The sequence below is a fragment of the Aethalodelphis obliquidens genome, unplaced genomic scaffold, assembly GCF_003676395.1.
Source record: "Aethalodelphis obliquidens isolate GAN/ISIS:26980383/991018 unplaced genomic scaffold, ASM367639v1 scaffold26, whole genome shotgun sequence".
Classification (NCBI taxonomy): Eukaryota; Metazoa; Chordata; class Mammalia; order Artiodactyla; family Delphinidae; genus Aethalodelphis; species Aethalodelphis obliquidens.
This window is the reverse complement of record NW_020837970.1, coordinates 17145916-17171841: the sequence shown is the minus strand read 5'-3', so window position 1 is coordinate 17171841 and position 25926 is coordinate 17145916. Positions and strand designations below refer to the sequence as shown.

At 48.7% G+C, this 25926-nt stretch overlaps 1 long non-coding RNA gene across 2 annotated transcripts in view; it reads left to right on the top strand.

The window, feature by feature from the left end:
* Positions 1 to 25926, top strand: part of LOC113629199 (uncharacterized) — a 55752-nt gene that overhangs the window by 17512 nt on the left and 12314 nt on the right. Inside the window, exons 1-2 of one of the 2 annotated variants that reach the window (XR_003436430.1) lie at positions 18641 to 20251; positions 21124 to 21244. This is a non-coding gene — a long non-coding RNA (uncharacterized LOC113629199). Of the gene's footprint in view, positions 1 to 18640; positions 20252 to 21123; positions 21245 to 25926 lie in introns of those variants that run through there. The other variant, XR_003436429.1, reaches the window with a different exon arrangement.

Below are 25926 nucleotides of genomic sequence, written 5' to 3'. Positions count from 1 at the left end.
CCACATCTGATCCAGCAGAAACACCTCTGAGAAGAACACTGAAGAACTGGCCTGTCACAGGAGCTGCTGCCTCTGCCATGGCTGGGATGCTGCAACTGGGTCCATTTTGCCCCTGCTGTAGTCCATGCCAACTGAAGGAATGCTCCATACCTGCCTCTCAACACTCACAAAGTTAGGGACTCCCAGGACGCTCTGCTACAACTGTTCCAAAAAACCAAATGCCCCCATGGCCATGCTTGCCAGGAGGTGCAACAGATATGTGCTATGTCCCGTCTTCCAAACTGTGAGTTAGTGTACCTGCTTGGAGAAAGCTAGGTCACATGCAGATCCGAGCTGGAGGGGAGCATGGGTATAATATTCTTTGGCTTCCCATCCTCTTTGTGGGCAGGAAGGCTCATTGCAAGGAGGTGGGAATGAAACTGAATGAGCCACAGCTTCTCTGTGGGAATGAAACTGAATGAGCTACAGCTTCTCTGATACCACCATATTCTAATTTTCATCCTTCCACAGAGTCCAATATTTCTCAGTCTCTCTGTTCAGCTGACCTCTATATATCAAAGGGCTTCAGACATTGATTCTGGATCCTCTGCTTTTTCTCTATCCTCTCCCTAGTGATCTCTCCCAGCCCCATAGCTTTAAAAAAAAAAAAAAAAATTATTTATTTATTTATTTTTGGCTGTGTTGGGTCTTCGTTTCTGTGCGAGGGCTTTCTCTAGTTGCAGCGAGCAGGGGCCACTCTTCATCGCGGTGCACGGGCCTCTCACTGTCGCGGCCTCTCTTGTTGCGGAGCACGAGCTCCAGACGCACAGGCTCAGTAGTTGTGGCTCACGGACCTAGTTGCTCTGCGGCATGTGGGATCTTCCTAGACCAGGGCTCGAACCCGTGCCCCCTGCATTGGCAGGCAGATTCTCAACCACTGCGCCACCAGGGAAGCCCCCCAGCCCCATAACTTTTAATCTCCCATTTTGATGAGTCCCATTTGTGTGTCTCCAGCCCTGTGTCCTTCTTGACCTGAATATCTAAGAGCATGCTCCAAACAGAACCCAGGATCTCAGTAAAACACAGCATCATCATCCTACTGCTTCAACCCAAAACCCAGGAGACATCCTGATACCTTGCTTTCTTTTCCTCTCAGTGGTATATCCTGAGCAAGTGATGTCACTGCATCCTCCAAAAAAAACCCCACTGCATCACAGAGATTTCCCCTGGCCTCCCTATCTAAAGAAGCCTCCTCCCTACCTATTTTTCTCTGTTATATCAACCTACTCCTTAAATTCTCTTTTTAATTTATACGTTTACTAATTTGTTGACTGTCTCCCCTTCTAGAATATAAACTTCATGGAGGCAGGAACATCACCTATCTTATTTCCCATTATCCCTCTAATGTTTAGAGCAGGGCCTGGCACATAATTGTTGCTCAATAAATATTTGTCAGATGAACAAGTGAAAGAATAAATGAATGATGACATGATCACGAAGGCCCCTTCCAGTCTGAAATAGTCAGCCCGCTCAGAATGATCCAAATCTTACCCATTCATTAGTGCTCAGGCCAAGCCCCATCACCTTCAGGAAGTCAAGGATGGGATTCTCTTTCCCTCCTCTGCACCAGTCATTTGACACATGGCACGCATCTGGGTGTCAGCATTCTAACCACATTGCCCATGTTCTGTCTTTTCATCTAGACTCTCTACTTGAGGGAAGGGCAGTTGCCATGACCTAGTAATAGCGTCCAGCATTTACATAGCTGTTCTTGAGCCATGGGAGGTAGACAAACCTTCTCCCTAAGTCTTATAACAGTTTCACTAGTGCGAGCTAGTTGCTGTCAGATGCCACTTGATAGAGGAGGCTCGGGAAGTTAAATGACTCACACAGGGTCACATATTAAATGACAGATCTGAGATTCAAATCCTGAAGCCCACTTCCTGCCTTATCTTTGGGTCTTCTGGGTCCTCAGGTTGGGTTCACAGTAGATGATCCATAAAGCCTTGTGAGATTGATGAGTAAGAGTGTGGGGTGGCAGAATGAACACTGTTCTAGAGAGCAGGAGACCCAGTTCATGCTTTGGGTAGCTCTGAGCAGTCCCTGCCACTCTCTGGGCCTTGGGGCCCCTTGGCAAAGGGAGTTGTTAGGTTGGATGATTTCTGAAGACTGCGGATTCATACTCTGGTACCCCAAGCAGCAACTCCTTGGAGAAAAGAATCTTTTCTTTCTCAGTTATATCCCCAGTGCTTGCAACAATACTAGGCACACAGTAGGTGCTCAATAAATACCTGTTGACAAATGAATCCTTCAACCCCTCCCTTCATCTTGGTAGGACGGATGTGCTGGAGCGAGGATTCAGCCTTCTCCAAGTTGCAGTTAAAGGGAAAACTGACCAGAGGGATATGGTGGTTGGTCTGGCATTGAGTGTGCTGGGCTCCACATGGTGGTTCCAGATCCAGGAGACTGCTGAGATCTTGGGAAGTGTGGCAGCCTCCAGCCAGACCCTATTTCCCTACCTGAATGAGCTGTTACCCAAGGCAGTAAAGATCCTTTGCCCTCCTCCGTGTCTCCATTTCTGGTCACTGCATAAGACATCCCTTCCTGGGCTGATGGCTACCAGCTCTGGCTCAACCTGTAATGCTGTCCACTCTAAATGACCCGGCGGAAGCAGCTTGGCATGCTGTCTGGCTTTCATTTTGTGGTCAAGTCCAAAAGCTCCAAATATATGTGACCCTGAGATTATAAAAGAAGATCAAAGGTTTCCTGGCAGGCAGGCCTGAAGGTTGCCTTCTTAAGTCCCTGCATCTGAGTGACCAAGGCAGAAGGTGAGAGCAGCCTTCTAATTCAGCCTGCGGTTTGCACACCCCCGAGGCTTTACTCTGGGATTTTGACACCTCACTTGGGAGCCTGCAGCAGGAGGTCCAGCCCTCTGGGAGGCTGGCAAACCACCACAACGGCTTGTCTCCCTGCTGAGGGACATAGCATCAGCCCAAAGGCTGGACAAAGCTCCTAGAGCGGCTCCCATGGCAAGCATCAAGGGGGGAGTTTACAATCCCTCGTAGGGGCCTGGTTGAGCTCTCTGGGAAGCCCTGGGCCATCCACCCAGAGGCTCCTCCCTCCTGCCTCTCTCTCCTCCCCTTTCACTTTCCCCCCTCTCCCCATCCTTTTCTTCGTCCTTTGACTATGATTTTCTTTGAAGGAAGAAATTGTTTTGCCCCAGGAAACTCATTTATAGCAAAATAAGTGAAAGGTCTGGGCATCTTGCCCCACATGGGGCTCGTTTTCAGGTTATTGCCTTAGCGCGCCTTCATATGGCTCTCTGGAGCTTGGAACCTCTCCCTGCCAACATTACACCTGGTTTCAACTGGAGGGGAAAGGACTTCAGCTTTTCATCTTCTGGGCCTTTTTGTTATTACTGGAGCCAAGTTTTGGCCTGGGATCAGATAGGGGTGAGGGGTCTGGGAACTGGATCTGGAAAATGTCCCGGAGGCGGGGGGGAAAAGAAAGCTTCCCAGAGCCTTGGAGCGGCTGCCCCTCCTGGCTGGGGTGTGGCTGACCTGCAGCCAGACCAGCCTGGCGAAGGATGGAGCCTCTGGCCTTAGGGTCGTTGCTGATTTTGGATGCACGAGAAAAGACCTTCTTAGGCCTCTTGAGATGAGGAATTTTACGTGATTTGGCTTAAGGGAGAGATGCATAAAGATGTGAAAAAGCAAAAGGGTTAAGCTGGGAGAGAACCATATGCTAAATTTCCTGAGTAGAGAGATTGCTTTTGGGGATAGTTTATAGGTTAGTGGTTAATATTTCCTTAAAAGCTGGATTATTTCTATCCCTTATTTATTATTTTTTTAATGTTGCTTTGAGAAAAACCAAATTATCCTTTCGCATGCCTAAGAGGATTTTGTCTATCGTATGTTTCAGGATCTTTATGGTGTGCATATCTAGCAAAAACCATTTCCCATAAAAATACTAAGGGAGGGCATTTCAATGGAATTTTAAGCTTATTTAAAATTAATTGCAGATTCATTTCACTGCACATTCGTTGAGGGTTTTTCTTTTTTCATTATTAATATGAAGAAATGGTGAGAGCTCTGCCAAAAGTCTGAGAGGAGAAAGTGCTGCTATAAAAGTTTTCTAGAAGCAGCAGGCAGACATCTGCCTAAGGTATGCATTCTTGGGCTAACCAGGCTTTGGCCTGTCTCTGATTAAAGGGAGCCCACGGGCTCCATTGAGAGCCTGACTCGCGGGGCCTCCATCCTGCTTCCTGCTTCCCTCCCATCTCCTCTCCTGCCTGGGCAGCAAACAGCATCACAGAGAGGATACAAATGGCAGGTTCGGGGTCATGAAGAATTCAAAGATGGCAGAAAGCAGAGACTGGATGGCAGAAGAGTGGCGTGCCCGAGGGTGCAGATGAGAGTGGGAAACAGATTCTTCACGGATTGTCACAAGGCAAAAGTCACATTGGCCCCTTAGCTCTGTGCTGAGTGTACCTGGGAACTTGGAAGGCTACCTACCAGCAGAAACGAGTTGGTCATTTGTGTTAGGCAGTCACTCGAAGGTCTCTGTGAGGAGACCATTGTAACTCAATTTAGTTTCCTTGAACTGCTGAGGCCCCAAAGATGTATGCATTGGAATTTGGTCTTGATAAGTCTATGGGTCCTGGAGATGAACAAAAGGCCTTGGTGGGCATCCAATTCACCTGCTTATTTTACACTGGGAACTTGAATGGGGTGAGGGACTTTCCCAAGGTCACATAGCTGGCTGGGGAAGAACCAGGGTTAGGACCCTGGCTCCTGATTCCTAGTCAAGTGTGCTGCATTCCACATTGATGCCATGGGAAAATAATCTCTTAAACTGGAGAGCAGAGATACTGGGAGAAACTGGGAAAGGTTGAGGAGAAGGCACGGCCCCTTCCCATGGGAAACTTGCAGTGTCGGGTAGTACCCAAGATTGGTCAGGTGAGAAGACTGTGTTTATTTTTCTGCTTTTCCATGATTGGTTTAGGGACCAGTTTTCTTATTATTAAGCTGTAAAATAATCGGGCACTTATCACTGGCCAAGATGATTATGTGGACTTGTGAGCGTGTCATTTAGATCTCTCAGTTCTGCGACCAGTGCTGTCACGATCACCACTTTGTAGAGGAGACCAAGGATGTGATCTGAGAGGGTCCACGCCTACTACCATCCTGTGGTTCCTGCCTTACATAAGTCCCCACTCTGCCTGGGCGACCACAGAGGCATTTCAGCTCCCCTGCTCTCAGTGTCAGCTCAGATCCTGTGTCCAAGATTCCTTGAAAAGTCTTTTCCCTGCACAGTTACCATAGGAACTGACTGCAGGACTCTTTGGGAAGGGATCAGAAAATGGTTTATCATATATACTTGGGATCATAGTACTGGGTCCTTTCTCAAGGAGATCTGGCCTCCTCTTCAATCCGTGGGCCCCAGGTCTGTGAGCTGACTTAGATCTGGAAACTGTATGCAGAACCACGGCATTCCAGTGTGGCAGCTTCTGCTTGCTAGCTCTTAGTATTTTGTTTTTCAGGGGTTTTTTTTGTTGTTGTTATACACGTCAAATAACACCCTAGTCCACTGTCTATCTATCATGCCCCTTAGAACAGCATGACCAATTAGCAGTCACCAAGATCCCGACAGGTCAAGGTGGCTTGATTGCCACTCCAGCCTTGCTGCCTATTATAGTAATTATGTCCACCTTGCTGCTGCTGATTGAATGCTCTCCTTAGCATCAGCCTGTCTGGAATCCTGTCATCTCCACAAGGATTCTAGGGATCCCAGGTCCATGGCAGCATCTGCTACTTTCAACCCTGTCCCGTAGAGAATTGCCCCCACCACCAATGAGCTTCTAAAAGATGCTGGAGAACCCCTTTCCAGTGCCATCTTTATTGCCTTATAATGAGGGGAGGTTCTGGTTGCTTTGAGGAAACAAAGTGAACTCTGTGCTTTCATATAATACATCCATTCTAACATCCCCACCTTCCTGAGAATTCTACCCCTTCCTCAATATCACGCCAAACATTCCAGCATCTCCACCTCCTGGGCCATAGGCCATCAATGAGTCCAGCCTTGAATAAGGCCTCAGCAGTATCTTAGGGCTGGCTCCAAAGCTCTTGCCAAGACACTTACTCTGAGTTATGACATGTTCCCATGTCAATAAATAGAAAAGATATTCAACCTTATCTTTAGCTAAGTAGAGTGAGCCCAAACTCTCAAGATCCACTCCCACACATGGTCTCATGATTCTTGCAGGTGTTCAGCAGCAAGGTGCTGCCATTCCTCCAATGCGTAAGCAGTTTCCTCCCAGAGGAGGGACTGTTTTCTCTTCTTGGGCTCTGCTGAATCCTGACCCTGGTTATTGGCCTAAGGCAACAAGTAATGGTACGAGAAGATCTTGAGAAAGCCAAGAATCATTTTGGGAGATGTCTGTCTCAGGTAAGGTTTATCCATGGTCTTCAGGCCTCAGGAGGCCACTCTTCTCTAGCAAAGAGGAGGGAGCTTCCTCTGCCCTGAGGACTTAGGGCATCTGGGGTTCAACATTCTCAGGCTTGTTCGCCCAATGTCGTCTCTTCCATATCTCAGGGTCCCACTCTTGCTATGAAGGCTTTGACTTTGATATGGGAAAATTGTCTTCTTGGTAGCATTGCCACATTTACTATTAGATCTGGGACTTGAGTTTTAGCCCAGGAGTCCTTCCTTGTGCATAAAAGAGATGAGGGTCTCCACAGAGACCCTCACGGTGACTTTCACAGTGAACTTTGAGTTGATTGCTACCTGATCTGGGCCTGTCATTTTCTTTCCCTTCCTTTTCTTTTAAAAAATAGACTCTAATTTTTAGAGAAGTTTTGGTCACAGTAAAACTGAGCAGAAAGTACAGATAGATAGTTCCCAGATATCCTCTACACCTACCCCCAGCACACACATAGCCTCCCCCACAATCAATATCCCACGCCAGAGTGGTACATTTGTAGAGTACAAAATAAGATAGGTAAAATGAATTAAAATATGTCAAATATCACAATAAATATAAAGTAGCTTAAAACCTCTTGGTAAAAGACAAAGATTTTTAGAGTTATTTCTTAAATATGCAAAATTTATGTGCCGTCTACAAGAGACATACCTAAAACATAAGGATACACAAAAGCTGAATGTAAAAGCATGGAAAATACTAAGCCAAAGAAAAGAAATGGTGTGGTGATATTACTGTCAGACAAAATAGTATTTAAGGAAAACAGTGTAACTCACAGAAGCAGAGTATCACATAATGATAGAACATTCTTCACCAGGAAGATGTAACAATTCCAAGTGACATGAACCCCCCCCCAAAAAAAGCCTTAAAATATGTAAGGCAAAAATTGACAGAATCCACAAATTTATGATCAAAGTAGATTTTTAACATCCCTCTATTATTAACTGATTTTTCTAGTAGATAAAAAATTAACAAAGATATAGAATATTTGAACAACACAAATTTTGACCTAATAGAAAAGTACTGACTTTTGCACACAAAAAGAGAACACACATTCTTTTCAAATACACATAGAACATTTATGAAAATTAATTATAAGAAAGGCCATGGAGTAAGCCTCATAAATTTCAAAAGGATTATTGTCATACAAACTACCTTATCTAATCACAATGTAATTAAGTATTAAATCAACAATCATAATGGCAAGAAACTACAACCCCCCCATTATTTTGGAAGTTAAAAAAAGAAACACTTCTCCATAACTCATGGGTTAAAGAAATCATGAATTAGAAAATACTTAGAATTGAACACTAATGAAAATATTACATATCAAAACATGATGATGCAGCCAAAGCAATATGTATAGGGAAGTTTATAGCCTTAAAAATACTTATACTAGAAATGAAGAAAGCCTAAGAATTAATGAGCCAAGCATCAAACTTAAGAAGTTAGAATAAGCGCAGAAAGTATAGGAAAGTGATAATAAAGATAAGCAAAGAAAGAGAAAAGCAACATAAACTGGAGGTAATTTGTTAAAATCCCCCAAATAAGTGTTTTGAAAAGATTAATAAAATAAACATTTGTCAAGAGCAATCAAGAAAAAAGGGCACAGTCTAAGGAATGGAAAAATACCCCCAATATATAAAGGGGTCTCATATCATTCTTAGTTTTTTAAAGATGAGATTTAAAGTTCCTTCTAACTTCATTCTAAGTTCTTCATGGGAAACCTGAGCCCAGAGACCGAGTGTGACTTGCACAGGGACAGACAGTTGATGGGCCTCTCTGCCATCTGCCTTTTACCTGTCTGATCTTAGCACCAATCTTTTCTTTTATGTGGCCTGACATTTTTCACAGGAGAATTATTCCTTTGAGTTAGAGGCCATGGCACCTTTTAAAATAGGTGGTTGAGTATTGCAGCGTGTGTATCTCAGGGCTCCCTTCAATCAATTCAACCCACTATGGAGCCCCTACATTGTGTGAAACATGATGGAAAGATAAATGTAGTGAGAGTGAAAAATTAGTGCTCTTAACCTCTACTAACAGAATTCAGCTTAGAGAGGAAAAATAGCTTTGGAATAATAGCTTGGTAAGCCACTGGGACAGAAGGTGAGGGTGCTCATAGGAGTCCAAGCCACAGAGGTGATAGTTAAGTTGCTGTGAGTGAGAACGTGGAAGAATTCGTTTTTTGCTCATTCGAGGGCTGGGGAGAGAAGATCAGAGGAGAGGGAAAGAGGGGAGAGGAGGCAAGAGGGTGTGAAGCTGGGGACTACACGAATGGATGTGATCAGAATATGTTCTCTAGGGGTGCGGAGTGGCTGAAGGACTTCTAAGAATGAGGCTCGCTACTCTTTAGTCTGAATAAATGTGAGATGCTACAATGTAGCATGTCTGTGTCTTTACTGAAAATATTTTCACTTAACCTAATTCCCACTGTGAAATTGCAAAAATGGAGGGCTGTGGCTTGTCACTTCAGGCTCCAGGATGAAAAAGAAAAATGAGTAGGAGCTGAATTTCAGTGGCGATGATGAGAATGTGAGCCCATTCTCTTGGGTGAGGAAATAGTTTGTATTAGTTATGATTGCATTCAGCTGCAAGTTAGAGAAAACCCTCCAAAGAGGGGTTTAAACAAGGAGTTGGTACAGTGTCTCAAGGTTATCATGGAGGACCCAGGTTCCTTCTATCTTACTGCTCTACTTGTGTGGCTTCAGTCCTCATGGTTGCATGGTAGCTGCTCTCCTGCAGACATCTTGCCCATGTTCCAGGAAAGGAAAAAGGGAAGGAAAAAAGGTCAGATGCATGAATCTGTCCTCTTTTGAAAAGCTGTCCTAGAAGCCCCATCCAGTGACTTCTGCCTGGGGCGTGTCACATGGTCACGCTTAGCTGCAAGAGAGTCTGGGAAGGAGACTATTTCAGTCGGGCATATTGCCTCCCTGAACAAAATCAGGGTTCTGTCGTTAAGGAGGGCTCAGAAAATGGCTATTGGGTAGGCAATTAGCCGTGTCCTCCACGAGGCTCATCTAAACTAGAGCTAAATGGGCTGGGAGATCCCAGGAGCCACCTGGGTTATTTGGAGATGAATAAGACAGCCTCTGAGGAGTTCACGATTTAGAGGGGGAAGACAGACACCTAACTGGAACAACAAGAACACTGAATGACATTTTAACATCACATGGTTAGGGGAGGTGGTAGAAGTAAGTACGGGGGCTCTGAGCACAGAGACAAGATAGCTTAGCTGGGGACGGGGAGAAGGCCCAGAGCAGAAGTTAGTCACATGGCTATGCTGAGGGAGGGGGCCACTTTGGCAAAGGGGTCCCTGTAAGTGAAGTGGAGGGATGCGGAGTGCTGGTGGTGGGGGGAATCACAGGCAGGTTCACATAGGGGACTCTCAAGTCTAAGGTGGGAAGGGACAGCACTGAAATTGGAGACGGCAGCAGGATCAGACAGTCAAGGGCTCTCTCTGCTAGTGTGTGGATCTTTGCCTGCACCCTCAAGGCTCTTGGAAGCTACTGGAGTGTTGCACAGGGCAGTGACCTGGTCAGAACTGTGTTTTGGATGGCCATTCTGGCAGCCACATTGTGGCGGGCAGGTTGCTCAAGCAGAAGGCAGAGAAGTAGGCAGGATGAAGGGGGAAAGGAGGGCTGTGCAGTGGGAGGGCTGGAGAGTAGAGGTGGTCTCTGAAAACTCTCAGATGTAGGGGCAGAGCCCATGCTGCCCCTCCCCAGGTCTGTCGTCCGGGGCATGAGTTTGTGGTGGTGCCCTGTACTAACCCAACCCAGGAGGAGGGTCAGGGAGTGGGACGGGGCTACTCTTCGTTGCGGTGTGTGGGCTTCTCATTGCTGTGGCTTCTCTTGTTGCGGAACACTGGCTCTAGGCGCGTGGGCTTCAGTAGTTGTGGCACGCGGGCTCAGTAGTTGTGGCACGTGGGCTTTGTTGCTCTGCGGCACGTGGGATCTTCCCGGACTGGGGCTTGAACCCGTGTCACCTGCATTGGCAGGGGGATTCTTACCCACTGTGCCACCAGGGATGCCCCTGGAAAGAGAACTTTAATCAAGATGTTTAGATATAAACAGAACTTCCCCTTTTTCAAAGTTGAGGAAATTGCCCTGAGAGGGGTAAGTGAATTATCCAAGGTCACAGGACTGTTTACTGAATTCCAGTTTCCTGACTCCTACGTCAGTGCTCGCTCAGCTCACGGACTGTGCCTTTCTGTCCGTCGTGTTGGCTTGACTGTCACCTTGGAAGGAAGGGGAGTCCTTGTCCTGGGGAGATGGCATTCGGGATTGCCGAGGGGGCTTTGAGGCTTAGCAGCAATTAGATTTGGCTGCACTGGTAAGCGCTGAGGGAGGTTGCAGGGAGGCAGAGGTGTCTCGAGAGGGGGAGTGGAGGGCATGGAAGAGGGGTGTGGCAAGACTGGGGGATAGGAGGCGAGGCACTGCCCAAGACCTAAGCTCAATTGCTTGTGGTCCTCCCAGCAGCTCAGGAAGTTGGGTGAGTCCTCCATCTGTGCACGGAGTGGCGCTCACAGGTGACCTAAGTTCAAGTTGTCCAGCTGGCCTCGAACCCAGAACCCCTTGAACCCTGTGCTTGTGAGACCGGCTGCTGTCTTGAGCCCTCACCAAGCCGGTTGGGCCTCTGGTCCCCGCTGATCGACCGGACCCTCGGCTAGAAAGGGACCGGCGATCGGTCCGCAGGTGGCGCTGCGCACCCGAGCAAAGACGCAGAGCGGCCTGCGGGGCCTGGGGGTGGGACTGTCTCCTCTGCCGGAGACCGCTCGGCCAACCGCAGCGCTTAGGCAGGAATTAGAGGAGAGGGCGCCCGAATGAAAGGGCTCCCAGACTTCAAAGGAAATTCCCAGAATTTCCAGAGCAGCGAGGACCGGCGAGCGCGTTCATGGCCGGAAGCGCAGACCTGAACACCTCGGCAGGAAGAGGGGGCCGCCGGGGTCTGTGGGCGTGTGGAGCCCCCGCCCCGCCATCCCGGACCACCGCCCCCCCGCTCCCCGCTTTTCCGGGTGTGTGGTGGGGAACGCAGGGCTCTGCCAGGCGCCACCTCCCGCTGACCCGAACCCCCAAGGCCACGTTTCACGCGGAATCTGCCCAGATGACTCTCATCAAAGGCCACAGCCACAAGGGATCCCACCTAAGACAGACTTGCGAACGGGTTTATAGCCATGTTTTGCTGAAAAGCATGCTGCAGGTATCCAGATGGGGTTTATTTTGCTTGGGGGGGGGGAGGGTCAAAAGACACGTGGTCCCTTGCTAGCTGTGATGTGGGCGCTAGCTCTCTAGGGACTCAGCTTTCTCATCTGGTAAGTGAAGGGCTAGGGCTTGGCCTTTGAGCTCCGACCTTCTGAACTTCTGGGGGTGACTTGCTCACAACCCCACCTTCGCCACACAGTTGAGATCAGGCCACTCGTTTCAGCAGGAGATCGGGGTCACTTGTGAGTTTTTCTGGAAGTTATTTCAGTTTAGCGTAAGGGAGGTAGAGAGGCTCCAATGTCAGGCTTTAGCGGGTTCAAGATAAAATTCAGACATCCGGTGCGGTGCGGGGCCTCAGGGAGGAGGAGAGGGGAATATGGCACGGTGGGTGCTGGCTGGGAGCCAACAGAATTAAAAACAACTGAAGGAGGGGCCGTAAAGGCTCTACCCTCTTGCTTGGCCCACCATCCTGAGGTTTCTGGGGGACCCCCAGCTGCAAGCCCCTGAGCCTCCTTAGGACAGTCACCCCATTGTTGTTGTAAATGCTGGGCACTAACCAGGTGGGAGGGGGCCACCCTACCACTCACACTGTGCAGTTTCTTGGCCACCCTGAGGTCCAGGGTGGAGGTAACTGAGTGAGTTACAGCTGAGCTTGGTCATGGCAGCGCCCAGGTCACACAAGGTCAGGAGACTTTGGGAGGACTGGGATAAAGTTGGGGCAGTGGAGGCTTGGAGGGCCGGCATCAGGGTGGGGCTTCCCTCTTACCAGAAGAGCTGAGTCGAGAGCCTGGCATCTTCAGGGGCAGTGAGCTTCTGTCTGCTTGGAGGCTAAATCCTCAGACTCTCACGCTCATAATCTACATTATACATCATTATTATTTCAATTATGATTAGTAGCACCTCCCTTTTATTGGGTGCTTCCTGCAGCATCTACATCAGTCTTCATAACCATCTATGAGGTAGGTAGAGGCTCTTGTTATTCCATTTTGTGGATAAGAAAACTGAGGCTTAGTGCAGAGTTATGTTACCAGCTCCCCCATCCCATGTGCATCTGGACAGCACACCTAGAGCTCATGCTGAGCTGGCAGTAGCCCTGGGAAGTCGGCAGGGCACTGTTGGGCTCCCGTTTATGTAATGGGAAAAGTGTGCACCTGCGAGCCTGCAACCCACTGTAGGTATCAAGGTCAGTGACCTGAAGCCAAGGTGGCAGCCCAGGCCTGGCATCTCCTTGGGTCTCTCTCTGTGGGTCTTCATCCTGCCCAGCTCATCCACATGGGTGTGTTGGGTGTTCAACCCAGGTGGTTGAATTTCAGGCTAGTGGGGTTGGAGGACAGTTTAGTTTTGAAAAAGAAGATGGAGGAAAGGGCCTCTAGCAAGTGCTGGAACTGTAGTGCAGAACATCAGGCATCACCGGGGTGAGAGTGCGCTGACTACCCACGCTGTCGGTGTGTAGGGCCAGTCACGAGCCCCTGCGGCTTCACCTCAGCATCCATGGCCTTGCATTGATTTTACCCTCTGACCTGACGTGTCTTACGGAATCTAGCCTGGGCTGTCCTCCAAACTCGGGTGTGATCTGAAGGGACCCAGTATAGAAGCCACAACGATATAAGACCCCTCCCTCTCCAAGAAGCGAGTGGGGTGTGTGCTTGTGGGTGAGGAGCCAGGTCAGCGTGGCCTGATGAAGACATTTGCAGAAACCACTGACTCCTGGTCACCTCATCTTCCCTTCTGCCAGCGCGTTAGAAGGAGGTCCCTGTGCTTGAGCTCAGAAATCAGGTTGGGCCCCAGTGTAGGGCTGGAATTCCACCCCAAGGAAAGGCTGAGAGAATCTTCTTTTAAAACCTCAGCTGGGTGTGGTATTAGTTAAGCCCAGCATACACAAGGCTGGAAGCAATTTCTCTGCCCAGCTTCTCACCCATGGCAACTCTTTTCAATCATCCATTTGAACTGTTCCCCAAATGTGGTTCTCACTGTGGAGGGTGGACACTTGCCCCAGCTCCTTCGAAGCTTCGAGACCCCTCCTGACTCTACCATTCTGGGCCTTGTCCAGAGTTTTTTGAAGATAGTTTGTTTGGGATTTAATCTTTAAAAAAAATTATATAAAAATGTATGTTTATTAAATAACAAGCTTTCATGACAGGCTAATAACTATGGAAATTTTAGATACGAATATAAACTATGTTTTGAGATATCTCTAACAACTATCACCTGACATGAAAATAATCTGATTTCTATTGGTGCTAGCCACAGGCACTATTAATACTACTTTTTGGGCTTTTTAATAATTAAAAAAATTGAAGTGTAGTTAATTTACAATGTTGTGTTAGTTTCAGGTATACAGCAAAGTGATTCAGTTTTATATGTATATGTATATATATATTTTTTCGGATTGTTTTCCATTATAGGTTATTACAACATATGGACTATAGTTCTCTGTGCTATACAGTAGGTCCTAAAAAACAGATACTTCTCGGTTTTAGCCCATACTATCCTTAAAGGATGAGGTGTTTTGGATTTTCTCCCCTTGTTTAAAGTGTCCATAGGCCAAATCCACCAAGTATAATATATAATACATACAGTGCTCCCATTAGGAAGGGTGAGGCAGATCCCTGGGGACCCACCTGGGCAGGTCTCCAGACATGTTGTGAATGAGGAAAGCAAATTGTAGGTGGAGGATACAGCTACTCACAGCCACAACAGCAAGCAAGGAAATAAAACTCCCTCCAAAACAATATTATGAGCTTGTTTTGGGCACATTATGTGGACGTGTAAATAAATAGAAAGAGGCTAGGATGCATTCTCAGGAAAATGAGGGGTGGTCGTCTTTGGGGAGAGGAGAGGGAGGAGGCAGAACGGAGGTTGGTGCACGGGGACTTTGGCCTTATCTGTAATGTTTTAAAGTTTTATGAGAATTAGTTGTCTAATTAAAAATCGATATTTAAAAAACTTTGCTCTTTCTGGTGGTTGCTGCAGACTACCTGTTTTAAGCTTCCAGCTGGCATTCTGCACCGCGGGGGGCGGGCTTGTGGGCTCTCCATCCTGGAAACCCAAACACGTGCAGAACGCCTTGCATACCAGGCGCTTTACCTGCGTGAGCTCATGTGTCATCAGCCAGCCCTGGGTGCCTGCAGCCCGATCTCTGGAGCCTTTGATCTGGTTCCTCTCAGCTCCTGCCCTTCCAGACTCTGGACCTAATTTCTTCAGCGTCTCCACGGATGGCAGCCCCTCTAGCCGGGCCGTGTTTTGTTGTTCTTCTCTGGCTGCCCTGACAATCGTTCCCTTTCTCTCTCTGTCTCTGCCCCTCCTCTCTTCATCGGCACAGTTCGTGGCTGCCAGTGGGGGAAGACTAGGCAGGGAGGAAGGCGTTTTCAGTTTTGTTTCTAATCTGCTTCCTGAAGCTGCCCCTGGGCTGGATGTTACAGGAATTTCTGGGGGCCCTTCTGGGCTCAGCGTGATCCCCCAAAGACCTGATTATTGCACCCTGTTCACTCACTTGTCCTTCAGGTATTTATGGGTCCTCTACCACGTGCTTGGAGCTGTACTAATCACAAAGTCTGCTGCTCTGTGGACTTGGAACCCATCTACCTCCTCCCATTCCTGCGGTCACTCCTCCAACCAGGCCATCGTCACCTCTCACTGGGAGCTTTGTCCCTCCACACATTTCTCCTTCTTCCAGCCAGAGTGAGCTTTCTCAATCCAATCTGCTCATGCCCCTGCTTTGCTGAAAACTCCCCATGGCTTCCCATTGGTCTAGGGTCAAGTCAAACACCTTGATATGGCCCACAGGGCTGATGGGTGTAACCCCAGCTTACACCTTCAGCCCTCCTGAGCACTCGGGTCCCCACCCCCCAAGCTCTGGTCTCTGAGCCCTTAACACAGGCCTTTCCCTCTGCCTGCAACACTTCCCACTTCCTCATTCTCCCTGGCTCATTTCTACTTAAGCTTGAGGTCTTAACTTAGGCAGTACTTCTTCCTGGCAGAAGCATCCCTGAACCTGATCCTCCCACCTGAGTTCTCTGCATCTTTCTCTCAGGCCGCTTTTCACACTCTGTATAATTGTAGCTTAAATTTGTCTGTCTCTCCCACCAGACTCTAACGTCATGAGTATAATGTCTTGAATAATCACAATGATAACGCCTACAACAGAGTGAGCTCTTTCCTACCTTAACACGTGCCAGGCCCCATGCTAAGCATTTTCTGTGCCTCCCACCATCTAATTTTCACCTCCCTTTGAGGTGGGAACCATCATTATCTCCATGTTGGAGAAGGAATTGAGCCCTACATCAAAAATGTGCCACAGTCAGCCAGTTAGTAGATGGTGGAGCCAGGACTCACACCCCAGAGGTCTGAATTCAGAGCCCACACCTCCCCGCACTGGGAAGGGCAGGGCTGTACCTGTCTGATTCACGGTTATATCCCTAGCTCCTAACGCGTTGCCTGCCATCTAGAAGGAACTCAATAACTATTTGTTGAATGAATAAATGAATCAAGAGATGTTCGGCGATGGGCAGCAAACATAATCCCTGCTAGGATTAGTTCCCTTTAAATGCAGTGAGGGGAAGCAGAGCTACATTATTGAGCCACACCAGAAAGCACTGGCATACATAACTAAGACAATCTGAAGACTCTCTAGCCAGGCAGCCCCACTGTGGCTGTCTGCTGGGCTCGGCTGGGCTGCCAGGCCAATGGGATTTGATAAGATGGGGCTGGACACACAGAGACGGTCCCGGAGTCTGGGGAGGGGCTGGGGACCCCCTGGACCTGGTCGGGAAAGGGCCGTTTTGGGAGTTTCAGGTTAGCAGAGACCCGATAAGATCTGAAAACAGCACTTACTGTGGGGAGATTGACGGGGAGAAAAACAGTCCACAGGACTCGAATTTATTTTATTCTGTCCAAAGTGGGATTTCTGCTGCTGATTTAAATCGGTGGTTCTCAACCAGGATAATCTTGATCCTCAAGGGATATTTGGCAATATCTGGAGACATTTTTGGCTCTCACAGCTGGGGGGTGGGGAGTGGTCCTGCCACCTGGTGGGGAGAGACCAGGGATGCTGCTAAACACCCTACAGTGCACAAGACAGCCCCACCAACCCCAACAAGAAATGAAGAGGCCCCAAACGGTGTGAGTGCCAAGGTTGAAAAGCCCAGATTTAAACGATGGAATGGGTGAACCTGGGGACTAAATGACGTGTGTGGACGTGCCTCCTGTGCCGGCCTTGACTCCTAACAACGCAGGCTGTGGCGGGGGAGGGACTAGAGGTGACAGATGCCCTTTCTACTCCCCCACTCTTTCCCCAACCCTGGAAAACATTACCAAGGACTCGGCCCCTCTCTGCGGTTTCCCTCCCCTTCTCCCCATTCCTCACAGTTCTGTTATCGCTCCAGGATCAAAAGTTTGAAACATTTGGTGCCCATATTTGAGAAAAGTGAAGCGGCTGGGTCTCAGATGTGAGCACGCTTGGCCCACTTCCCCCAGGGACTCTGATGTAGGAGTGTTCACACTGCTCATAACTTTGGGGGTCACTACCAGAAGGGAGCGGGATGAGAACAGGATGGGGAGGACATTGGGCACTGTCACTGGGCTTTGCCCGGGCAGAGTGTGTGACGTGCTTTCCCATGCCCCAGCTTCTGGTAGCCTGACCCCTTCCCCGCGGCCCGTGCATATTCATGCTGTAAGTGTGTCCTGAGCACTTCCTATGTCCCGGAGACATTGTCAGGGGCTGTTTGGTTAGCGGGATGCTTCAACCTTCAAGGCGAGTATAGTCTCAGGAGAGAATAGGATTCTCTGTCTCTTACTCTGTTATTTCAGGTCCTACGAGAAGCAGACCCCAAGGTAGAATTAGACGCGCAAACAGTTTACTAGGGGGAAACACCTGTGGAGGATTGAGCGCCGAGGAGCAGGCAGGGGTGTGACACCTGTGAAAGGAGAGAGGGCAGGAACAGGGCTTGGACAGGAAGTGTCTCAGACCGCAGTGCAGCTCTGAGAAGGTGTCATTTGCTGGTTAGAGCCCGCATCCTGAATGAGTGGTACCAGTACCTACTGTGCCCAGCTACTGGCTCCTTCCCACCCTTGACCCTTGGCATTGCTTCTGTGGCCTTTTCAGACACCTCTGCAGGAACCCTGGACCACTCCTCCTACTTTCTCAGAAAGCAAGAAAACGACGGAAGCCCAAACTCCTGCCTTGGAACTGTCCAGGCCCCCAAGTCTGGCTCCACGGCCGCCATCCGTCCTTAGTCCTTTCCCTGCCGCTGGCCCGTCACCCTGCCCAGGTGGCTGGGATCTGTTGCCCGCTTAACCCTGCTGCTTTCAAAGCCCGCTTTTGCCCTTCTGCTCAAGTCATCCTCCTGCCCAGAGTGCCTTTTCTTTTCCTTTAGTCAAAACTAAATCTACCTGTTGCCTGGCCTGAGCCGACTCCCACTCCTCCCAAGATTTCTTCAGCCCCCACTGGAATTTCTGTTTTATTCAGAAGCACTGAGGAGTTCCCTGGTGGTCCAGTGGTTAGGACTCAGCACTTTCACCGCCATGGCCTGGGTTCCATCCCTGGTCTGGGGACTAAGATCCTGCAAGCAGCACGGCGCAAAAGAAAAAAAAAAATAAGAAAGAAGCATGGCCATAAGTGAAGACCTCGTTGCTTTCCAGTTGTCTCAGCTGTTATGACTGTATTTCTTTCCTTTTGTAAAAAATTTTTTATTTATTCATTTATTTTTGGCTGCATTGGGTCTTCATTGCTGCGAGCGGGCTTTCTCTAGTTGCAGTGAGCGGGGGCTACTCTTCGTTGAGGTGAGCAGGCTTCTCATTGCAGTGGCTTCTCTTGTTGCAGAGCACAGGCTCTAGGCACATGGGCTTCAGTAGTTGTGGCATGTGGGCTTCAGTAGTTGTGGCTCACAGGCGCTAGAGCGCAGGCTCAGTAGTTGTGACCCACAGTCTTAGTTGCTCCGCGGCATGTGGGATCTTCCCGGACCAGGGCTTGAACGCATGTCCCCTGCATTGGCAGGCGGATTCTTAACCACTGTGCCACCAGGGGAGTCCCTATGATTTTATTTCTTAAACTAGCTTCCAGGACAGCTAAGGACACGATGAATCAGTTCTCTGTCCACCATCTCTTCTTCTTTCCTTCTCATCCTTCCTTCCTTCCATTTATCAAGTATCACATTTGTCAGTAGAAACTTGGTCACCTTCAAGGTCCCAGCTGGGCCCAAAGTTGGGGTATTTTTTGGTCTCTAACTGGCCTGATCTTGCCCTTTCTCTTCCCTCTCTGGGTCCTGGTGACCTCCAGCTCCCCTTTCTCTGGCCTCCCCAAATTAACCAGTATTCTCAGTGCCCAGATTCATACAGAGGAACCAGTTACTGGTTCCAAAATGTAATTTCTCCCTAGGGAAATTTTTGACTAGGCCCCAGAGAGTTGAAGGGATAAAATTCTAATGAATTTGATACATGAACTGGACACTATACTGTCCAGTACAGTAGGCACTAGCCATGTGTGGCTATTTAAATTAATTAAAATTAAAATATAGTTCCTCAGTTATAGTAGACATATTTCACGTGTCGCTAACGGTGACTATATTGGCCTGCACGGGTAGATTTCCATCATCACAGAAAGTTCTCTTGGACAATGCTGAGAGAAGGAAAGGCATTTTTAAAAAGCAGGTGTGAGGTATAGCAGGAACTTACTTCAGTCCTGAATCAGCCCTGTTTAGGGGTTCTTGCCTTGCTAAGAGAAGAGCCATGTCTTTAAGGCTTCCTTGTTGAGCTGCAAGGAGGCCCCTCTGAGCCATTCCCAGTCACCAGAGATGACCCTGCAGTGAGCACAGGCCTTGAGGTCACGGGAGCTGTGGTCCTGGGGGTAATGAATAGGCCCCTGGTCACCTCCCAGGCCTGGGTCCCTGCCCTCTGGCTCTGAGATGCATCTCTGGATGGCCAGATATCTCTGGCCACTCACAGCTACCCTCCACTGCCCGCAGGAAGGGGAGGCCTGTCCTGCATCCGCATCGGCCCGGATGCAGCATTCCTAATGCACTGGAGAGTCGACATTGGTAGCAGCAATTGTATCAGTTATTAAGCAGAAAGCCCAGGGAGAGTCTGTGGAGCAGTGGAGAGTGTGGGAGGGGAGGGGGAACAGAGAATAGAACCTCAGGAACGGGGAGTGAATGGTCCCCGCCCACTCCTGCCAATCAGTATTTGGGGTGATTCTTCTCCTTTAAGTGGGCTTCCGACCAACCTGAATGTGCTCGGGAGTTAGACACCACGATGCTGAGGGGACTTGAGGCCTGAGATGAGCTGGGAAGGGGGCAGGGCAGTGTTCCTCCAGGTCTGCAGGGTGGTCCTCTAGAGCAGGGGCGGGCACACTTTTTATGTAAAGGGCCAACTATTTTAGGCTTTGTGGGCCTTATGGTTTCTGTCGCAATTGCTCAACTCTGCTGTAGCACAGAAGCAGCTGGAGACAATATGTAAACAGATGGGCGTGCATGTACTGCAGTCAAATGTTGTTTATAGAGACAGGTGGCAGGCTGGTTTGGACCCTGCTCTTCATCTAGGACCTCTGTCCTCCAAGTGTGATCCTTGGACCAGCAGTGTCACCATCACTTGGGAGCTTGTGAGTAACACAGAACCTCAGGCCCCACCCCAGATCTCTAGAGACAGATCTGCATTTTAATAAGTCCCCTGTGCCTATGAAGTTTGAGGAAAGAGTTTAAAGTTATTCTGGGGGTGGGGGGATCTGGTCAGAATCAGGAACAATGGGTAGAAATGGCAGGAAGTGAAATTTCATCTCCACATCAGGATGTAATTTCTATCCAACAGAACTGTCCTCAAAGGCAACAAGAGGCTGTTTCTGGAGGTAGTGAGCACCCCATCGCAGAGGTGTTCAAGGAAAGCTAGATAACCACTTGCTCGGGATGGTAGGGAGGACTTGGGCAGGATACATAGCATCATGGCTAAGAGGCCTTGCTGGGAGGCAAGCTGCCTGGGTTTGGATATTTCTTGGGCAAAAGGATGTCTCCCCCATCCTTATTTCAGATTCCCTGTCCATCCAATGGGGTAATCAAAAACCTCACAGGGCTGTGTTGAGACTTCCTTCACTTAAAGTACTGCAACAGCCCTTACTATATACACTGAGTGCTAAGTGTTACTGTAGGTTACTTAATTCTGTAACAGCCATCCATATTTTTGGTGGGACTGAGGACCAACCTTTGTATCTAAGGTCTCGTCTGTCCAACTCTGAGATTCGAGGTGGGGAAGAGGGAGGATGTGGGGAGTAGCAATCCTAGCCAGTGTTTTTTTTTGGTATTTGGTGTGAGCCAGGCATTATGCAAGCATCGGTTAATGGCTCTCAAATTACTTTCAGATACTTGTTGCCCTGGAAGAGCAGATAGATTATAATCTGTTGCTGCTCAAACACTCTGCGTGTTTCAGCTTTGGAAAAGTCAAATCGACCCAGAGATGAAGTGCTTGGTTTGTCATCAACAGATTCACACGGTGTTGAGGGCACAGAACTCCCTAGAGCTGGTCAAAGAGCCGCCTTGTTTGGACACATCACCAGCTCAAGTCTCAAGATGGCAGGGGGGCCAGAACACTTGACTGCAGAAAAGTAAGGAGCCCGCGGACTCCAGATCCTATTCGTGTGGAGGCACCCGAAGATGTAATGTCCCTTCTGTCCTCGTTGTTTTGCATTTATGATCCCCGGCCATAGGTTTTCGCCACAGACCTCGGTTTGGATTCTTGCTCTGTCACGTCATAGCTGTGTGGTCAGGGGCAAGCCTCTTGACCTCTCTGAGCCTTGGTTCTTTCCCTTATCAAAGGGACTGATAATGCTGCGTGCTTCACGGGGCTGTGGTGAGGATGAAGTGAGAACGTGTGAGACTTCTAGGAGCCGTACAGATGCTGGTTGTCACTTTAATGAATCCTATAAGCCTTTTGAAGTCTCTTCCTTCCCCACAGTGCTTGCCACATAATAAGGGGTTAATACAGACTTATCGAATGTGAGAGGAACGAATGACCTTCTCCTACAGAAGGGGAAGGAACTGCTCCTGGGGAGCGGTGAGGTGAATGCCCCCTCCCTGCCCTGTCGCCCTCCCCTGAAGCCTACCCTTCCCCACCCCATGTCCACAACTCCCACCATCCTTTCATCTCCAGCGTTCCTCGTGTGCTGCAGAAGTTTCCATCAGCTGGTGGCGGGCCTACCTTTCTTCCTCGTAACAGCTTTGCCTTGGCTTTGTGGAAGCCAGCACAGAGTTCTTATCTTCCCAAAGAAACCTTTCAAAAGACAACACACTGGATTTTTTATGGTGTATGTGTGTGTTTTAGTTTCAGAAGGTGGGCTGGAAGGAAAGTAAAGATTGCCCTTTGTACCCAAGGGCAGTATCCAGCCAAGCTTAGGAGCCCTTTCTCACTGTTTTCAACTCTCCCCCATCTCCTTCCTTCCCTCCTCCCCCCATCATATAATTTTTTGGTACTTTTTGGTTAATTAATTTAAAGTGACGATAGTCCCAGATGAAGCTGTAAATTAGTTTCAAATAGCGCAGCCGGGCCACCCACTACTGGAAGATCATATTGCAGTGACAACATTAAAACTTGAACAACCCTCAACAAGGCGGGAGGAGGGGAATCCTAAAACCTCAAGTAAAAACACATTTCCAGCTCAATTCCTTGCTGCAGCCCTTAAGAAAGTGGAAACAGATGGATGGTGGCTTTGATAATGAGAGAGGCAATCAACTTTAGATTAAAAAAAAAAAAAAACCATCCTGAACCCTACCCAAAAAGGATGAGTCTGACAGTAAAATCCCAGACACATAACGTTCCATTTAAGAGGCTATTGACATATTAGCCGGGAACAGAGCGGGTTCTGAGAGAGGTCAGTCCTCCTCTCCTGGAGCACTCTGCATTGTTTCCCTCGCCTCTGAAGCCAGAGCGCTCAGCCCCCTAATTGAAAACATTGCAGTATCTTTGGATGTTAGTGATGGTCAGATTTCCCCTGGAAATCACTAAGTGTTCTCGGGAGGCTTGGCTGTTGCCTGCCGCCCGATTCTAGAGAGCAGGAAAGACATTTCTGTTTTTAATTTAACTTAATTATTATTATTTTTTGGTTGTGTGTGTGTGTGTGTGTGTGTGTGTGTGTGTGTGTGTGATTTTTTTGGGAGGCGGGGGACAAGATACCAGGAACAAAGAGAAGCAGTTCAACATTAAGAGAAAAGAAAATGTTGAAGTCATGAGATCAGGACTCATGCCTCAATCTGGCAAGCTGTGTAGCTTGGGATAAATTCTGATATTTCTTGGGCCCAGCCTCTCCGCGGCATGTGGGATCTCCCTGGACCGGGGCACGAACCCGTGTCCCCTGCATTGGCAGGCAGACTCTCAACCACTGCGCCACCAGGGAAGCCCTGACATTTCTTATGCCTCCATTTTTTGTCTGTAAAATGGGAGTGAAAAAGCCTGCTGGGTGGGTTCTCAGTGATGGAACTGGGTAGAGTGTGGGAGAAGCTGTTAGAGTAGGAACCAGGGGTCCGGGACTATTTTTCCAGCTCTGCCACTTGCCAAGCCTGGGTCTTGGAGCCAGTTCTTACTGTGGGCTGACCTTCAGCTTTCTGACTGTCTGACCAGGGCTGCCATTCCTGCCCTGCCCAGTGGCCAAGGCAGGGAGTGAGAGCTAATGGATGGTGTGCACCTGCTGGACTACCAGCCCTTTGTCCACGCCTGGCACGTGCTGGGCCCTCGATAAATCATTGTCAAATGAGTGAATGAACACGTGAAGAGGCTTGGGCAAGGAAAAAGTAATACTGCTGGAGAGTAGTGCAATTAACTTGACTTCTCCGTAATGGCAGCACTTCCTCTGGGGACTTTGTCGGAAGAGACATGCCATGTGAGTTTCTGTGATCCAGTAGGTTGCTTGAGCCCCCAAAGAGAAGAAAGACTCAAATGGAAAGAAATCTTTGTTTGGTCCAGAGAACATTTGCACGTTTGCCGGTTCAATCCTTTTGGAAAATATGGAGATTTGGTTCTGATTCAAGTTTCTGCTCAGGCTTATTTTCAAAGGCTTTTTGGTAATATTTATAAGCATCATGGGGACAGGGCCTCGGCCTGTTTTATTCACTGAATATTCTAAGCATCTAACAGGTGTCTGACACACAGGAGATGCTCAATAATTAAGATAGAAATAAACACAGGAATCTCTCTCTCTTTTCTCTCTCCACCTCCCCCATCCCCACCCCCAAAGCCAAGATGAACACTGAGCCTTGACGGCTTCTGTACAAAGTGGTACTTGAGAGCCGTGGCCTTCTTGAGTGGAGAATTGCTCAGGACAGGTAGCTGACGCACCTGCAGAATTGCCCAGTGGGAGTCAGGGGATCACAGGGTGGGAGTGGGTTCTGAGTGCTTGGGGCACTGCCATTATTATAATAGCCCTGCTATTATTCATATCCTCCCTGGCTGTAGTCACGATCTCTGGAGATGAGCTTCCTGGGTTCACTGCCTTTTCTGAGCCCCGCTCCCTGCTCTGGGTAGTTCCGGTTTGAGGGGATGTTCTCTATCAGATGTTCTCCTCCAGCCAGGGCCTGCTCCTTCCACCAGCTTCTCCATACTCTGCAGCCTCCCAGTGTGTCAGAATCCACTTGTATTTCTGGTGAAAAGGTTGTTTACTTCAAGGGTCCTCAGGGATGGAAGGAGCAGCAAGTGAGAACCAGGGCCCTGTTGATGGAGCTGTGAGGGCTTAAAACTCATTCTGATGGCTTGTTTGGACCCTAGTCAGTGCCCCTGGCAAGACAGCAGCTGGATTATGTCTGTGGGTGTGCTTGACCTGAGCTCTTGTCATCTCCTCTACTTTTCCCTTCCACCTCCACTTCTCTCCTCCTCCCTCCTTCCCTTCCATCCCGTTCCCCTGTCCACCCCCACTCTGAAAATCTAGGGTTGGGTGGCATTAGGTTGAGGGGAGATCAGGAGGTCGGCTGGAAGGAATTCTTCCATACTTTGTAACAAGCAGCTCTGGCGATAGCACGCCCCTCCAGCCACTGGTGGCCAGCCATGAAGAGCGTTGATCCCCTAGCTGTTTCTTTGACGGGACGAGTAGCTCAAATCATGGCACTGGGATAGTTTTGAGATGAACTAGCTATTGTTAGAAACATTTAGAAATGTCTCCCCTATGCTCCAATTTCCTCCTCTCTGCCAGTCTTGGCTCTAACAGCTGGAAGAAATTTCTCCTTCATCTGCTATATTCAGTCTCTCACTAAGCTCCATCAATTTTGCCTTTGAAATTTCTTTTGTACCCGCCCCTTCTCTCGTCCCCACTGCTAATCCCCGAGGCCTGGCTCTCATCTCCTTTGCACGCTGAGCTGCCTCCAGAACCTCTTGGCAGAGTTCCCTGCCTCTGGTCTCTCCGTCTTCCATCCATCCTGTACAGCCAAGCCAGACTCATCTTTCTCCAGCTCCTTTTGCATCTTAGGATGCCTCAGCTCAAATTCCCCAGGCTCTCCGAAGTACTTGGCGTTGCCCAGACAGTTTTGCAGCTCCCTCGGCCTTAATTTCTTCTTGGAGCAGTGGCTGTATGAGTTACCTGTGGCTGCTGTAACAAATTACCACGAACTTGGTGGCTTAAAACCACAGAAAGTTGTCCTCTTACAGTTTTGGAGACCAGAAATCTGAATTGAGTCTTATGGGCCTAAATCCAAGTGTCAGTGGGACTGTGCTTCCTTGGGAGACTCCAGGGGAGAATCCTTTTCCTTGCCTCTTCCAGCTCCTGGTAGCCACTGACATTCTTAGCCTGTGGTCATATCACTCCTCTGCCTCTGTGGTCAATCTTTTTGCCTCTGTGGTCAATCTTTTTGCCTCTGTGGTCACATTGTCTTCCCCGGGTCTGCCTGTGTGTCAGATCTCCCTCTTACAGGGACACTTGTGATATACTTAGGGCACGTCTGGATAATCCAGAATAATCTCCCCATCTCAAAATCCTTAACTTTATCATCTCTGCAAAATTCCTTTTACCAAGTAAAGTGATAGTCACGGGTTCCAGGGATTAGGATGTGGATATTTTGGGGGACCATTATCTAGCCTATCACAGGCTTCTTATCTATTCAACACTTCAACAAATATTTATTGAGCATCTACTATGTGCTGGACTCTGTTCTAGGCAGCAAGAGTCATTAAGACTAATGATCCTTTTCAGACCCATTCTCCTGCAGGGTGAACTACCCTTATCTGGGCTCTTTCCCTCCTGGAATGTGGTATTATTACATAGCACGATCATCACATTGTATCACACTGGTAACTGTTATATACCTGTCC